Here is a 19,195-nt window from a genome sequence, read left to right on the forward strand (position 1 = left end):
TTTGAAGATAAGAAGAAAAATATTAATGTTTGTTATTATTTTATTATTAATGCTTATTATAATTTTATTATTATGTTTATTATTATTAAAATATTAATGTCTATTATTATTTTTAAGTAAAATTTTGAAAAATTTAAAAGTTTGAAAACAAAATAAGGAAAAGATATAATCTAATCTTCAGCTCACACAATTATATTCGTTGAAAAAGAGTGCTTTCTAATAGTATTGTATTGATATAGCCGAAGCAAAATATATCAATACAATAGAGTAAGATACACCAAAAAAAAATTGAAACGAAAATCGAACTTATTAAGCAAAAAATACAGAATGAAACACAATTATCGTTTCAATTTTTTTGGCGCTCCCCACACTATTGTATTGATATATTTTGCTTTGGCTATATTATTACAATATTGGAAGGCACTCTTTTTTGAGAATATAGTTGTGTGAGCTGATGCGAGTTTATATAATTTCCTTATTTTGTTTTCCACTTTCTAATTTTAAATATTTTTTTTAAATATTCATTAATAATTGTCTTTATTCATTATTTTCACTTTTCGACATGCGAGTTTGTATAATTCATTTTTATTCATTAGTAATTTTTCTTTTTCTCTTTAAAAGATTTATATATATTTTTTCCGTCTCTTTTTTTTAAACTTGTTTTATGGTATCTTTGTACTCACAGCTTATGCGCAGCAAATAAAATTTAATATTTTTCTCAATTTTCTTCATTGATCTCTCTTTTCTATTATTATTGTGATTATATATATATATATATATACATACAAGAATTAAATGGGCTGGTCACATCATTCGAATGAACAGAGAGCGTTCGACAAACATAATTTTTTCTGCTCAGCCCATCGGATCAAGACCCAGAGGTCGACCAAAGCTGAGATGGGAAGAACACTGCGTGGAAAGAGACTTTTCAGTCTTAAAAGTTTCAAACTGGAAGACAACTGCCAGGTGGAGGCATGCCTGGAGGAAGTTGATTGAGAAGGCCAGGGCCCACCCGGGGCTGTCGTGCCATTGAGGAAGGAAGGAAGGATACATACACATATAAGCCCCTATGTTAGTTCTTGAGAAAAACGATTTGCTGACGATTGAAAGACGCACTGGCGAAAGTTTTTATGGTAAAGGAATTGCAAGAAAGTTCTTTGTGGTAATAAAGTAACTGCAGTTTACGTTTCTAATAAAGCATCTATCCTAAAGGAGTTGGATTTAGTATACTATGGTTAGTATACTAAGTAAAGCAGGGTGAAGTGCTGTAATAAAAACATAATTTTTTAAAAACGATTTCTGCCGTCAATTTACTTTCTTTCTTGGAAATAAAATCTCTTTTTTTATAATTGTTCTAGTTCTACTTTTTTTTTCTACTCTTGATATTTCATTTAAATAATGCAGTAATGAGGGAAAATAATTGTGAATTCGAGATGCGTTTTCTGGAAACAAATTAGTGTGCGTCGCTTCCGTTCTACGTGTTTTTTTTTTCTTTGTTTTTTTTTTTATTTGTTCATTTATTTTTTTAATATTGTTAAAGAATAAGAGCCTTTATGTAATATTTAATATTTCAAATTGTAAGAAAAGATCATGGAAAATGTTTCGCTAAAACTTTTTTTTTTCCCTTTTATTGTGAATCTCGTCGTCGAAAAAACATTGATATATTTTTGCTTTCTAAATTACTAACGTTAAAAATAAGCAAATTTTTATATAAAATAGATAAATGAATGATGTGGAGAATAATTCATTGCTTTAAGTGTGTAAAATTTTTTCTTCTATTCCGGTTTTATTTTACATTTTTTCTAAAAGCTAAAATTAAATATAACATTTAATGATTAATTAATCATTTTTGCAATGCCGAATAATTCTTATTATTTTATGGAAAAATTTATATGATCATATTCTCCTAATTTTTTCGTTCCGACATTGACCACTGTCATGCTTTTAAATAACACTATAATAGATAGATCACGGATTAGAATAATTTTGTCGTCGGTTTAACCCTAAGAAAAATTTCTTAACGTCACAGGCAGAAATTAGTGTAAAATAGTTTATTTATAAACTTTTTTTTTTTCAATTTCAAAGGTACAGAGATGATTGTGCTCCGGAAAAAAATCTGAATTTCCGGATTTTTCACTAACCGCGATCCAGAAGTTTCCAGAAATCCGAGGTCCAGAAGTTTCAAGAAATCATCGGTCCCATTTATGTATGAAAATTCTTGTATATTTTATTTAAAAATATTAGAACTGGAATTCATACTTAGCATCTCTTTCATTTTTAAATATTTTTTTCTGGTAAAATAATAAATGTGATTAGAGATAAAAGCAAACTTATAAATAATTATTCATTTAAATTCTTCTGCATATGATTTATTTAGAATTTCGTGTTTTGAAAATATCAATGATTTAAATTTTTAAAGACATTAATTTTTTAAAATGTGTCCTTAATGATTTCACCCAAGAAAATTTTCAGGATTTTTGAGTTGAGCTCACAATCACTCCTGCAAAGGTATAAGTTTAAAATGCTTTAAATTCTCATAATTTCGAATTTTATTCTGTGTGTAACATACCATTCGCAATTTATTACTGAAATATATTACACTTCTGTGTATAAATTGAGAGGAAGCACTTTTTTTCCACCTTTAACCATGCATTTTTTTTTCTTTAAGAGATTTATTCTTTTTTAAGGGAATTTTTAAGAATTTTTTATTTTTAACGGAAATGTTTCCGTTTGAGAATGAACACTAATTAAAAAATATATGCCAAACGATAAACAGTAAAATGTGTATACTTTGTTACTTAAATAAATGGCGTTTCCGTTTGATGCAATGTTTGATCGTTCAAGTAGGTGGAAGTATTAAATATGACAAAAAAAAATTAAGCATTACATACTCTAAACAATCAAGAAATTTTTTTTATGTAGTTATACATTAAAAAATTCGTTTTGTCTGCCCACTTAAATCTTGTTTGTACAAATAAGATTTCAAAAGAACTAATCTAATAATTTCGTCACTAAACAGATAGTTCAACCTTTATTTGCAATGCACTTTTACTTGAGTTATTAAAGATAAAGAAAAAGAAATTCATTCAAGTCAGTTAAAAAGCTAAGGCAGCAACCATTTTCTGTCTCCCAATTTACATAAGGCATAGCCTATTATATAATATGGTAACCATATTGTTGTGTATGAAAGATTATTTTTTTTTTCTTTTAATTTTCTAATAAGCTTAAGCTCATCAAATGTTTCAATTTAATGTTGATAAAGCTTTATAACTTATCTTCTTAAATAGTAAACAAAAATAAATTACTCCAATTTTACCTCATAATCAATTCATCAAATTTTAATTTAAATAATTTCCCTTTATGATGATTCCTGTTCCCTTCACTTGCCGATGAGTCCCCAAGTTGTCATACCATTATTTCACTGCTTTAAAATTTACATAAACTCAATTAAGTAGTTACAAGTCTATTTTAGAAAAATATTTGTGACATAATTTAGATTAATCCGAATAGGTCAGTACATTGTTTTTAAACCATTACACTATAAACAGTGCTCAGAAAAAAAAGTATTACCCTGAATAATTTTTTATCTAATGACCGTATCTTCACGTTCTAGGACTCAATCTTATATGGCTTAAAGGAGTGATCTCAAATATGTTAAATAATTAATGCAGACGATATTTAAAAGTTACGAAATCAGACACAAAAGCGTGCTTTCTCTGAATAAACATTCTTTTTTTTCGACGTATTCTGATAACTGACTCCCGAAATGAGATTCGTTTATCCAAAAGTAATTCCACTCAAAAATAACTTTTAGTAAATATTCATTATTTTACTTAATAATAGTCGAAAAATTTTCAAATATAATTAATTATAATTTTTATATTAATTTTAGTATTATTTTTAATTATAATTGTAATTTATTCTAATTATATTTATAATTTTTGTTATCAATTATAATTTTTGAATTATAATTAATTATTTTTTAGATTAATTTATAGAATTTATTTGTACATGGCAAAATAGAAAGTTTGAGCGAAATCGTTCGAATAGTTCCTGAGAAATCGAAATTTAAATATCTGACTTAGATCATTAGATCAAAAGTTATTCTAGGTAGTCCGTTTATTTTTTGCACGCTGTACTAAGATTCCAGGCAGCAGCTAATTGCTAATTCCCCGTGAGGCTTATTATGATAAGCTATATAACGACGTCAGCAAACCAAAATCATAATTCCCCCAGCATTTTCATTTATTTATTATTTTTTTCTTTGTCGTTTACGAATTTTGGACGTATCCACAATCGAACAATAAGTTTAAAATTTAATTTTTATTAAAATGTTTGAAATAATTCTTTTTTCAAAAATTAAAATAAAACGACTCAATCGATTTTGTTCTGCGGTTTAACATAATGTATAATTGGACTATTTGCAAAATGTACATTCCACTGCATTTTTATTATTTATTTACAAAACAACGAAAGTAAAGAGAAAATTAGTTGTTAGGCATAATTAGCATTTCGTGAATAAAAAATTCATCAGTAAATAAATAAAAATATATATATAAGCTTATTATTAATTCACATAAATATGGTATTTTATAACTACCATCTTTTATATTTATTTTAGAATTCTTGTCTAAAATGAGTTTTTAAAAAATGAACATTTTGAATTTACAAATGAACTTCACACAGAAATTTTATCCGAATGTGATGATGATCGATCAAAACGAAGCCTGGATTATATATATATATATATATATATATATATATATATATATATATATATATATATATATATATATATATATATATATATATATATATATATATATATATATATATATATATATATATATATATATATATATATATATATATATATATATATATATATATTATGAAATCTAAAGGAAGCAATATTTTGAGCATTCCCTGATCAAGGTGTAATTTCCCACTTTGGTTGTAAGAATATTCGACTTTCAGATTATGCAATTTAACGTAATTGTCTTTATTTTTTTTTAAGCCTAAAATTTATGCCAACAAGCCCCTAGCCATCCTCGCCTTGTAGGAGAAAATCAAATGCTGTATCAACAAAATTTAGCCAAATTTATTCAAAATAGTTAGTAAAAATTTCGAGATTAAATTAAATGTCGAGAAAAAGTGCTGACGTATCAGCAAAATAGCGTCGATTTTCGACTCAATGCGCAATTCTACAGAAAACATTATCTTCTATAGTTTTCTAATCAATAAAAAAAATACTGAATCAGTAAAAATATCTTTAAAAATTCACAATATACTTTTTGAATCAATAAAAATTTCTCAATTAAGAATAATTAAAAAAATATCAATTAAGAATTAATTAAAAATACTGAATCAATAAAAAATTCTCAATATACTTTTTGAATCAATAAAAAATTCTCAAAATACTTTTTGAATCAGCAAAAAAATCTGATGAAAAATTCTCAATTGAAAATCAATAAAAAATTCTCAACTAAACATTAATTCCGAATCAAAGAAAAATTCTCAATTAAGAATGAATAAGAAATTCTTAATTAAAAATCATAAGAAGATTCTGAATCAATTAAAAATTTTCAATATGTGTTTTGAATCAATAAAAAATTCTTAATTAGGAATGAATAAAATTTTTCAATTGAGATGTAATAAAAAGTCTTGAATCAAAAAAAAATCTTAATAAAAAAAATCTTTAAAAATTCTCAATATATTTTTAATTAATCAAAAATTTTTAATTAAGAATTAATGAAAAATTCTCAATTAAAAATCAATAATAAATTCGAATTCAATGAAAAATTCTCAATTTATTTTTTGAAGCAATAAATAATTCTCAATATATTTTTTGAATCGATAAAAATTCTCAATCAATAAAAATCCTCTCAATTAAAAATTCTTAATAAAAAATTATCAATTATATTTTAAAAATATATGTTTTTTAATAAAATTATTTTTAGATTAAATCGCGGGATAATGTGGATTAGTTTAGCTTTCGAACCACTTTCTCAACTTACATGGACTTTAGCAATAGGAAATTAGAATATTTAAGAAAAAAAATACTATCATGTAATAACTCTCCATGTAGTGTCATTTTCTAAAGGTCACGCGCATCTTCCGATAATTCTACTTATCTTAAGCACCTTATCTATTTCTGAAAGAGTTAAGATATTTTGCTGTAGGAAAACTAATACCGTTATATAGATAAGAAGTTATAGAAGATAACAAGCTTGTAGTAATCGAATTTTATTGACATATTGCAATACATTTTTTTCAAGACCCATTAAATTTTCGAAGAAAAAAAACAATAACATTAATTACTTTTTACTTAAAACAAAAATTATTTTATTTCGTTTATCAAATTAATTTTTACTCCTTCCCCCCGTTTTTCTTTTAAATTCATAACGCCTCTGCATTAACGCTATTAGAATATTCAGTCTATTTCTTTAAATGTACACTAAAATCTGTTATCTCACACAATGAAGATTTTCTTTATTTAATGTATTTTTATAATTATTTATTGAATTATTTATTTTAATTAATTTATTTTTGTTTGATTACTTTTTCTGTCAATTAATTGATTTAAATATTATCTATCTTTATAACATTAAGTAATAGTTAATAATCTTTCTTTTCATAAAAACCAATGCTATTTTAAATATTCTTAGATAATAATCTTCTAATAAAAAATCTGAGTGAACCATGAATTTTAAAAATTTGTCAACAATATTTTCTCAACAACTCATTTGTGTGTATTAAAATATTAAAAGAAGTATAAGTTTGAAACATAAAAATAAACTTTAAAGCTATAAATGTCTTTACCAAGTCTTCCACCAAAACTGTGAATCAGACAACTGTGAATCAACTTAGTTTCAAACTTTTTCAATTTTAAGAAATTGGAATAGCTTGAAACAAAGGCATTAGTTATGCAAATATTGCATTTTTCTACTTTTAACACTTACTTCAAAGTTTCAAGACGAGCGTAAAAAGTCAAAACATATGTGCATCAATAATATATTATTGTGCATTTGCTGCAATGTCATAATTGAACGTCGAAGCCTTGCAATTTTGAACCCTACTCAAAAGATAAGGCAACGCCCCTAGAAAAAACTTTCCTTTCTTGGAGGATTTATTTTATTTTATATTTTATAACCGGCGTTGAAGAGTCGATCCAAGTCTGAGTTTATGACTATCAACGTTTAACTCTATAGCCTTGTAATTTTGAACCCAACCCGGAAGACAAGGTAGTTCCTGGGTAGTTAAGCATTGAAACAACTTCGTTGAGAACTTTTTGAAGGAACTAACCCGCATTTGCGTTACATGGAGAGAAAAATCACGAAAATCTTCCCACAGTTAGTCCGATGGCGAGGGAATTCCAACTCATGATCCGTATATTACTGAGGATGTTTTAATTTAGTACTGTGGTTGGACTGAGCTGGAACAGAATTCGTATCAACCAGCCTTCGCTTCGATTTGAATCTAGGTCACGACCTCATCGTAAGGAGAACGCTTTACCCCCTGAGCCACCGCACCGCAGCTCGTGCAGGACTTATTCAGTGAAATAGTTTGCGCGTCTAATATATAGAAGGACGGGATTGCGTTAACTTTCACAGTTAGCCCGATGTCCGGGAGACTTTGATCTTTGATGCGTCTACCGCAGGGAAACTTTTTCGTCAGCGCCGTAGTGTTTTCTGACCAGCATCCAATTGATAAGACGTTGCCCCTAAGCTATTTGCGCTCTTAATTGGAATAAGGGGAAATCGAATTTCACGACTGTCTCCAAAATTCAAAGCACATCCCCAGGTGTCGATAAATTTTAATTTCAATTACATTGAAGAAGAAAAATAAACAGAAGTAAGAAAATTATTAAAAGCTATAGTTAATGCAAACGTTCTCTTCCTATAATTGTTTTCATTTTATCAGCCTTAATACTTACAGTAATAAAAAAAATAATAATAAATAAAATAATAAGAAATAAATAAAAAAAATTAAAACAAGACGGTTTGTAATTTTTTTAAAACTAATATTTCCAATTATATAAGAATGAGCCATATCTGATTAATTTAATTCATTTAAGCGTGGATTGGCTTTTTATGGAGGAAAAAAAATCACAAAAAGCAATTAAAATAATTTTTTATTTCTCTTTGCATCTGTGCCAAAAGCTCATACATTAACAAACGTTTTGTATAGATTTATAAAATTTTAACTAACTTCAACATGATGATAATAATTGTATACGTCTTCTGCAATATTTCATATTATATGCATTCAATCTAAATGCAACTAACAGAATATTATGAAAGAATTTTTTAGAACTTTCCGAATTCAACAATTCATAACGATTTACGATTATTTTTTAAAGATGCATTTTAAATTTAATATTACGCATCAAATATTATTATACGAAAATGTAAGGAATATGTAGTTTCAAAATAAAGACGTGATTGCTCTCAAATTAGTTGATCCTTTTCTCAAAAGATCGGAAATAAAGTTATATAAATTTTTGTTTTTAATATTGATGATGCCAAATTTAATAGCTGATGGTGATCGTAACTTGTGAAGTAAATTTGTTTTTCAGATAAAATCACCCAATAGAAAAATTTCTATCAAAAGTAATTTTCGAGTTGACAATCAATTTTTGAAAACAACTAAATTATTTAAGTAATGAATTTCTATTATTTCAAGCATGTTTTGAACTATCTTTTCTTATATTTCTGGATAGGTACTTCTTCAACTATAATAATAATAACAATAATAAAATTATGTAATTTTTTAGAAATATAGAAATTATATAATTTTTAGATATATGTTTTAGAAACTATTTTCTATATAGAATCAATGTATCTATACTCTAGGTAAAGCTGTCTAATAGGCATTATTACCAGAAAGCCTCGGCAGTCTGTTAACATAATTTTCTAGTGGTTTTTCTAAATTGGCTTTTTTTAAGGCTAAACTTGGCGAAAAAGTGCTGAAATGAAATAGATTTCATGTTGAATATTTACTTAATTGAATCTAACTTATTTACTTAAATAATTGTTCTATAAAAATCAATGTTCTCTACTCATATTTACGCAAATCCATTGCACTTTTTATCAGTATTCATGATGGAAGAAAAATACATTTAAACGTAGCTTGAAAGCCAATACTATAATTGGGTAAGAGTAAGAAGGGAAGTGATTATGCCTAACCTAATGATTTAAGTAGATACCTATAAGGAACGTTAAGCATATGTTTCGAACCTGATTGGCTTCTGAATCGATAAATGCCAGGAGTTACCTACCATGACATCACTTGCTAGCATCCAATTACTATTCGTAGCATAACCATTCATTGTAAAAGGAATGAAAATGTAACACTGTAATTCAGTAGCTCTTAGTTTTGAGAAGCGCTAAACTCTTAAAGAGCACAAATGAAAGATAGAAGTTTTAAACTGGAAGAAAGAAAAATCTCATTTTCAAAAATGTATATTCAGTCACTCAAATACCGTGCCAACATATACAGTACATAAAAAATAAAAAACAATTATAAAACACACTGTTTCTTTTATCGTCTGCAGTGTGTTATTAGTAAAAAAATTCCTAGCATTTAAATTCGTAAAAATAATTACAGAATATTTTTGAATGAAGGTAAAAAATTGTGATTAAATTTAGATTAAACGTAATCTTCTATTAAACCCTAACTGAGATGCCATATTCAATTAACTGTGGCAATAAGCGATTCCTAACACTGTAAACTTTCACAATCTGCAGTGAATGATCCCATGCCCATAACAAATGTGCCATGTTAATCCACGTTCTTAAACTAGTCTTAGTTTTATAAACTCTAAAAGCACACAAACGAAACAAAAGTAGAAGTTTGTGTTTGTGATTTAACATAATCTTTTACGAAAAACGAACCCTAATTGAGATGCATTGTTCTATTAATTCTAATCTTACACAACATGTTTTAGTCTTATCTTCATCACAAAAGAAACAAATTTCTTTTTTTAGGTTACCAACTTTCTTAATGGCGCCACTTTCACACAAATGACTGACCCTTTTGAAATGGAAGTCCAAAGGAGGTCAGCGCATTAATATTTTGACTTAAGTGCTTTCTTAGAAAACAATTGCCGGAAAAACAACCCTCTTTACCACCGAAACAGAACAATTCACTGCACGAGTTGCTGAAGAAGATGTTGTTGCGTTTAAACGTCTTTTGGACATTTCCTTATTAACTAAATGAACACATTAATGATTAATATTTTACTTTTCATTTTGCAATGAAAAGCTTTTAATCCTAAATTGAGAACTGACATCGAGAAAAAGTTGTAATTAACAAACACAAGTTAGTTTCCCCACTTTTTTTTCATTAAGAATACAATTAATATCAAAAGTAATGTCAAAAGTAATGAAACGTAACTGAATATTGTACTAGAATAAACTTTTAAAAATAGAAAAAATTCTTTTTAGCAATTATGTATTTTAATTTTGCGAAACTTTAAACACAATTTTAAGTATTAAGTTTTCCAAATACTACTCATACAATATAAAGAGAATCTTATATTATTTTCTAATTGATAATATATGTTGTATGTTTAAGCGTGCAACAAACTAGAAAATATGAAAGCTATAGAACTTTTTTTTAAAAATATATTTATAACTTTAAAACTTTCCATTTTCAATTAAATTAATCCCTCTCAAAGTTACGTAATTGCATGCTAAATTATATATTAAAGTATCTGTATTATATTAATCAATGTTCAATACATTAATCAACGTTCATACCAAATTTTATGTAAGTCTATCTAATATTTTGGAAGATATGAATGAAATCTGAAAATTCTCTAATTTTGAACTCTATCGTAACATTGTTACAAGTTTCGAACAGATTTTCGTCTTTCGTCTAATAATCTTTTATATCTTCTATCTTTAATTTTAGTTTAGTATTTTTTTCTCTCTCTTTTACTCAATCTTTTCAGAATTAATCTCAGTACCTTTTTCAGGATGTTTTACAAGATTTTTTACAGTATCTTTTTACAGGAAAGAGGCAATATAAGTTTTAACAGATTAATTCAAATGTGTACACGTACACATAAACAAGTAAGCAATACACTAGTAGAACACTATGCTGAACACTAGTATAATCACTATATTAATATAATACAGTATACTAGTACCGGCACACATAGAATAGTACACACGGCAACATTCTACGGAAGACTAGTATAAATATTAATAAGCGTTTGATTTTAAACATGTGTTAATTAGGGTGAGATGGCTCAAGGAGATGAGAAATTTTGATATAAAGTAATTTGAATTAATAAACACAAAAAAAAAACATATTCATGACAATGTATTCATGACAAAATGTTACACATTATCGAATTCTTATAGATGTGCTGCGTTTTAGTGTTCAAATTTTAATGACCTTGGAAACAGAATGCTTGGTGTGGCACATTATTTCAGTCATCTTTAAGAAGTTAAGAGATAGTTTGTGATATTTGTCAGTTATGATAACATAGAGGACATATACTGTAGACATGCACTTTCGTAAAAAAAAAAATTTTTTTTAAATACTTTTTCTTCTGTTTTATAGTGCAAATTTCGTTAGTTCAAAATTTCCCCTTTCCCTATCCTATACTTTCGTCACTTAACCGCTTCAGCTGAACTTTAAATACAGTTATCTAGAACTGGAACTAGAAATTATCTAGATCTGTTTTTTTTTTAATTCCAAAACTGAAATCTTTTATCATACATTCAATGTGATAATCTATTCAATTTTAACTACGAGTTCATCAAAATTTAAAAAATTGGCACAATCACTAAAATATTGTGGAAATAAATTACACCGTTATAATCAAAATATATAATTAACGAAATAGAGATCGGTAAAAAAACCAGTTGTGTTATCATTGCATGGAAAGGCGAGCTATCGAAACGAATTTTATTTTAATATCACAGTGTCCCGTTTTCTTAATTCGTTTTAAATGTTATTCTATTTCTTAAGTTTTACAGCAATTAATTTTATTTCTTTACTTTAAATTGATTGCTTTTAATCTTAATCTAATAGTAATTTTATGAGTTTAAACTTGAATAAAATATTAAATTCGTAAAAAAGTTTCTTTTAGATCAGTGGTTTCCAACAGGCGGCCCGGGGGCCGCACCCGGCCCACGAAACCTTTTTTTGTGGCCCGCGAGCTAAAATATATTAGTTGTCATTTTTTTGTGGACAATTTTCGTAAAAAGTCTATTTGGATTTAAAATACTTTTCTCGTTAATCAAAAACTAATTTCTTCGTTTCTGTGAAATTTAACATACCAACGGTGCAAAAAAATTTATTTCTCAAGTTTTGCTTCCAAGAAAATATTTATTCAAATACAAAAATAATCGTGCATGTTGCTCTTTTTTATTTTATTTATTTATTTAATTTTTTTTTTGTATTTTGTGAATATAATTTAACATGCGTGTATCAGAAATTTTCTAGAAGAAATTCTCCGATATAACTTTTTGAAACCACTCATTTTTGACGAAAATATTTACACAAACATTTATAAATTTTAAATTTGAAATGTAAATATTTATTCTCTGGTTGTTGCAGCAGACAAACCTCAATTTTCTCATTGAACATTTTGTGTGCTACTATGCAAGTCTTAATACCAACCTTTTTTAAGTTTTATATCTTAACAATTAGATATCTGTTGCACATTAGTTGCTTAATACATAGGTGCACATTAAAGTTATTGTAGCCCGAATTCTTCTATATGAAATTAAATATCTTTAAAATTCTACTTCTTATTTTTATTTTCCCTCCATTTGATTGATGTTTTTAATTGTGGCCCCCGGCCTCATGTAAGTTGGAAACCCCTGTTTTAGATCGAATAAGAATTTAGTAATCAAAATTTGTAAATTACGCTGAATTGAAAACCTAATTTCTATCCAATTGAAAACCTAATTTCTATCTAATTTATTAGATACTCAATTTCATATCCAAATATTTTGTCAGAAATTGAAAAAAAAAATTATAATAATCAATTAATTAATAAAAAGCCTATTTCAAATTTTTTTTATTTCTACTTAGACAGGGTGTCATAGTTTAAAAGAAAGACGAGAAGTTTATTATCTAATTAAAACTCGTTTCTGTGGAAAAGAATGAATTGTTTAACAAACGTCACCAAAAAGCCTTTTCACGAACTTTTTGCCGTTAGTGTGTACAAAAAAAATTAGATCTTGAGTCAATAAATTACTCAACACATTGAGGATGTTGTGTAATTACCGTCCTTAATATACTTTTTTAGAATTCTAGTAAAATATCAAATCTATCAAATATATACTCATAGGTTACAGACTAAAAATTAAAAGAAAAAAAAAAAACTTTACTGAGAAAGAGAAGATAAAAAGGAGCATCAAAATTTGTTTGATTGCAAACGGAAATTAAAACTGCATTCATGAATCCTATCTCTTCTCTAAGTTTCATCAGACAATAAAATAAGTTTAAAAGTTTTCAATTCGGTTTCTCTTGACAATGTTTCTTAAGATTTTGTTAAGGGTGGTAATGATAAGACACTGTATTATTCCATTTAAACACAATAAAAGTATGAAGATAATAATTGGAAGATTTTAAATTAGGCAATGGTGTTAAACAGTATTTTTCTGTTTCATTTATTTATTTTTTAATTTTGATAATAGGCTTCATTCACAACGAAGGTTTCAAGCTCATATCCACCCACCCCTACTTTTATTATCTTTCTTATGAAGATCATAGTCGACTGCTAAGGTCCTTCTCTTTTACGTTTTTTACTGCACCCGTGGGAAGATTTGAGGTCATGATAAATGTAAAATTCCTATTTTCGAAGCGAATTTATTTTTTTTAATGTGCGGCTTTTAGATTGACTTTTTGAATCGAATCCTCGATTTCTAGTTTTTAATTAAAGTTGTGGACTGTGCTGCAATCAACGGCATTACCATGGCACAACATTCTGCCATGAACGATAATATCTATAGCTGTTTGACATCACGACGTTTTTCTAAAAGTTTCTTCTCGCCGAAAGGGCAATACTAAAGGAAAACGATTACTCTAGATTTGAATTGTTGGCCTGATACGGTTTACAAAACTAAGTGCCTCTATCATAATTTCGTTTGCATTTATATAATATTTGTTTCGGATGAAATTATATTTCTTTGCGATTTATAGTTCGAAAGCTGAGTTTTAATTCTAAGTTTCTGAGTTAATTTATTCTTTAGTTATTTATTTCTAAGTTTTAATGTGATTTATTCTTTAGTTTAAAAGAATTAATGGGCATGTCATCCATATAAATATGTATTTCTTCACCTTCGAAAAAAAATTTAGGAATAAGAAAAATTGAGAGAAATTAAAATATTTAAAAGGAATTGTAATTGACGTTGTAAAATGTTCTTTTTTCCTCATTAACACCCGACATTCGTTTAAAATTAACATGAAATGAATAACTAAACGATAACAGCGTGCTTCATAAATTCAATTAAAAACAATGAAAGAAAACGATAAACTCACGAATCTAACTAGCAGTTAAGCTTTTCGCAGTAGTATGGTGATTAAACGGTTTGGATGAGAGTGTTAGTCATTTTTCCGAGTTTTGACGAAGAAAAAAGAAGAAGAAAACGCTTTAACGTTAGAGTGGAAACACTTATACCAACATAATGCAAGTTTTGTTTAGGTCTTATATGGGATCATAAATTTCTAAAAATTATCGTTTATCAAACACTAAAGAAAAACATTGTTGAAAAACATATATCGTTTTTTAAGTGTTAGAAGTTTAAGTTTTACAAATAAATGCCAAGGAATTTTTCAAACAATAATTAATAGTTTTATGTTTTAAATAAATATATTTTATATTTGATTAAGTTTTATAAACCAGTTCTGATGAAGTTTTAAAACAATAATTAATAGCGTTATATTTTAACCAAATATATTTTTTATATTTTTTATTTTAACTTGATTTCCTCGAAGAAAAATCTTTTGCTTAAATACCGTTTGCTAATGAATATGTCAAACAATAATTTACACCATTTATTGCTTCCATATTTTATCTTGATTTTTGAAAGAAAAACCGTTTGCTTTAATAAAATACAACTACTTTAAATATAAATCGTTTGCATCACTCATCTATTGTTTTTTTCAAAGCATTTCAAGGAGTTGCAAATGCGTTCATAAGTTCTAATGCGCTGTTTAGTATAGTAATATAGTAGAACATTCCAACCACGGCCTCGTGCTCATCTCAAATTAATATTAAAGAAATACAAATTTAAAAAAAACATAATATAAAACTGAATGTATTTCAAAGAGGAAAACAATATGTACGAAGAAAACTAAATGTTCTATAAACTGATCAAGATAGTTGATAATTGAAATAATTGAAGGCAAAAAGGTAAATAATTTTCTCTTCTTTAAATTTTGATTTTACATTGATTTATGTTTAAACATTTAAAAAACATGATTTGATTAACAAAGCAAGATTAATGTGATATGTATGTTTGAGACTTAAAGATAATGAATGAAAATTTATTGCTGGTATTATCTTTAACAGTGAAAATATTAATAAATGCTATCTACTATTGTTTCTAACAGTAAATGTTAATCAATATTTAACTTTTTATTCCATAGAAATCTCAACACCTAGTGGATCATGATCCCCTGTGCATTGCAAGAATTTTTTAATAATGTTCATGTTTAAATATTCCGAACAAAATAGAAGAAATAAATTAACTCCCAATAAATAAATAAATAAATTATCTCCCAAACTTTCAGAACTTCTCCAAATGAAAAAAAAATTAGCAAATTTAAAAACTGGGAATTAAAAAATACGTGCTTTGGTGGGTTTTTTTTCCCACTATAATTTTTGAAGTAACTAAACGTTTATCACATAAATGTTGATAAATTTAAATAAATTAATTTCATTCTTTTTGGCAACGATCAGTAGGTTTTGAAAATGGCGGACGAAGCTAGAAGTCAAGGAATGTTTTTAAAGAATTGGCTTAACTTAAAAATTAAAATCGTTCGCTCAAATATTATCATAATTATATGAATGTTGTCAATTAAAAGAAAAATAATCAAAATATTTTCGATTTGACTGCTCCCAGCACTAATATTATTCCATATTAAGAGGTCAGTAAAAACTCGTTTCTAGATACAAACCAGGAAGCTGGAGCGCGTTCCTCCTTTTTCAGTAGAATATTACTTTGAATATTATTGTTGTGATAGAATTTGAGGTAATGCAACACGTGTTTTTGATGCCCCAAGCCTTACAAATATAGGATAACATTAAAATTATAAATAATGATAATATTTATTTGAATTATAAACTACACACATCAGTTTGATTTTTATATTTTATTGTATAACCGCCGTTGAAATGCAGACACAAATTTGAATTTACGACTATCAATGTTCAGCTCCGTAGCCTTGTAATTTTTAACCATTACCAAAAGGCGAGAGAACTCCTGGATCAAGCATTGGGACAAACTATCCTACCAGGAGAACTTCTTGAAGGGAATAATCGCATTTGCATCATATGGAAAAAGAAAACCACAAACAGTTAGGGGATTAAAACCCATGATTCGTCTACCAATGAGGATATTTTACATCAGCACTGTGGTTGGTGTGACCCGGCATAATTCATATCAACCAGCCGCCGCTGGGATCAATAGCTGATCAATAAGTTTACAGAAAAGTAAACAAATAAGTTTTTACTATATTAAAAGAAAATTAATATTCAGGGAAAATATGCTTTTATGCTTGATTTTGTATAGTAAATTAACGCCTATAATAAACAGTTGACATTTTGAGGTGTATTTCGTAAACCATTGGGTTTTCAATTTTAAACGTTAAAATACAATCAATAATCTTATATATAAAGGGGATTCCTTTTTTTTAATATACAACATTGGCAAAAATAAAATTTAAAGATGCCAACGTTGTTTGAATATTTGCTTAACTAATTGTTTTCATAGGCCATGATGTTGTATTTTTTTTTAAATAATTGAAAAAATGGTTATGTATCTTTTATATAAGAAAATTATGCAAATAAAGTTAATTATCTTTCCGTCAAAGTCCGCAAGTCATAAATATAATGCAAGATATCTATATTATATTCAGATAAAATGAATTTTGTTTTGCCAGTTTTTTTTCACACAATTATTATAATCCTAATAATTATTGGAAAAGCGAGTAGATGAGAGAGGTATATAAATACAAGGAAACATATTAACAAAATTTTAGCTTTGAGTCGACTGATTAAATTCTTACTTCTAAGTCAAAAAGTTGTAAATATGAATCTATATATCTTTATTATTCTCAGATAATATAGATATTATTTTGACTCTATCATATTCATCAAATAATAAGATGCTTATAAATACGAGGTATGAGTGCATAAAGGAGGTTTGAAATACCAAGAAGCTACTTAATAAAACTTGCTACAGTTATATTATTTTCGAAGCAGTGCCCTAAAAATAAAATGAGAGGATACACAATGCTTCAAAAAAAAGAACACCTTGGATAACTTTTGATCTAATGATCGGATTTTTACTTACTAAGACTCAAACTTAATGGTTCAAAGAGGGGCAATTCCATATGTGACGGAATGACATTTTGACTTGCAAAATAACAATTAATTGAAGTTTCTATGTATCTAATTTTAAATAAAAAGAAATTTTCTCATGCATATCATTATTATTGGCATAATGCGCTTCATAAACTAAAAAAGCAGGATTTTCTATCTTTTTACCACGTTTATATAAACTTGCCTTCGTGTATGTCTGTCCGGGTGGAATTTTGTAATCGATTTTAAACTAACTTCCCGACTAGCTACAAACTTCAAATTTGGCACATAGTTCAGAATTGGATGACAATGCATGAAAATGAAGAAAAAAAAGACATACAAAGTAAAATGAAATTAAAATTTTAAAAAAATAATTATTTACTTTTAATTTTACGAACTTTTTATTTGCGTGACGGAATGGCATTTTGGCAACCAAGCTTTTGGCATGCCGCTTAAAACTGGTAGTTTCTGCGAATTTTGCAGCTATTATTTTTCTGAACTATTTTATACTTTTAGTATAATGTATAAGCAATGTAAAATATGAATTTGGAAAATTAACCTCAGGTTGGCTAGCAGTTATTAACATCTATTTGCTGTGACGGAATGACAAAAAGTTTAGTAGAAGAAAGCCTTCATTTAAAAAATATTTTATTTATATGTAAATGATAAACAGAATGTAACAGATAAACAGGATTAATATTTATGTAAGAATGAGTAAAAATTTCAACATTTTGAAAATTAGGTTGTCTCTGAAGAGGTTTTATATCTAACTTGCCAATGTCATATCTTATCTTCGTTCTCAGGAAATTTATGCATTATTAAGACATGTGACGGAATGACGCAAAAGAAGTTACTTTTATTTTATATACTAAACTTAAAATGTTTACATTTTGTTCTATATGCATATTTTTATCAAAGTATTGCAAAAGAAAGATACATTTCTTTTATTTTAAAAGTATTTTTCAAGAAAACAATTTGAGCACAAATGTGAACAATTCACTTGTCAACCATGTGATTACTTTAGAATGCTGCCAGATTCAAAAAAATTAAAATTATCAAAAATGAAACGGCAATATGTAGACTTTGGCTATTTTTGAATATATTTTTACAATTAAAATATGCAATTCATAAAAAAAAAATTTTACTTAAAAGTTGACACTTCCGTGGAATAGCCCAGAGCTGAATTTAAATATGCTAAGTAAATAGAACAGACGATATTTTAAGTTACAAAATCAGACACAAAAACTTACTTTTTTTGAATAAACATACAAACGGATTCAGATTTTTGACCCCCAAAATGTAGGGGTAGCTACAATATGGAAAGTATGATTTTAATACTTTGCTCAGGAGAGTGGTCCAAAGTTTGGACCCCTTAATGTTAATTTTACTTTTCGCATATTTTACCATTTCTTTAGAACTTTTAAAGCAAATTGAAAAGTTTTTGCACACAGTTATAAACTTCGTTTGTCCAAAGATATTTTATTTAAATATAACTTTTAATAAATATTTATTACTTTTTTGTTATTTTATTTAATTTGGATTCGGACGTTTGACCCTAAAAATATAGGGGTCATTTACAACCGGAAAAACAGATTCCCAATAATTTAGACAGGAGAGCGGTCAAAAGCTTGGGCCTCTTAA

This window comes from Parasteatoda tepidariorum, chromosome 7 (assembly GCF_982258835.1).
Source record: "Parasteatoda tepidariorum strain Cologne lab strain chromosome 7, Ptep-v5.0, whole genome shotgun sequence".
Lineage (NCBI taxonomy): Eukaryota > Metazoa > Arthropoda > Arachnida > Araneae > Theridiidae > Parasteatoda > Parasteatoda tepidariorum.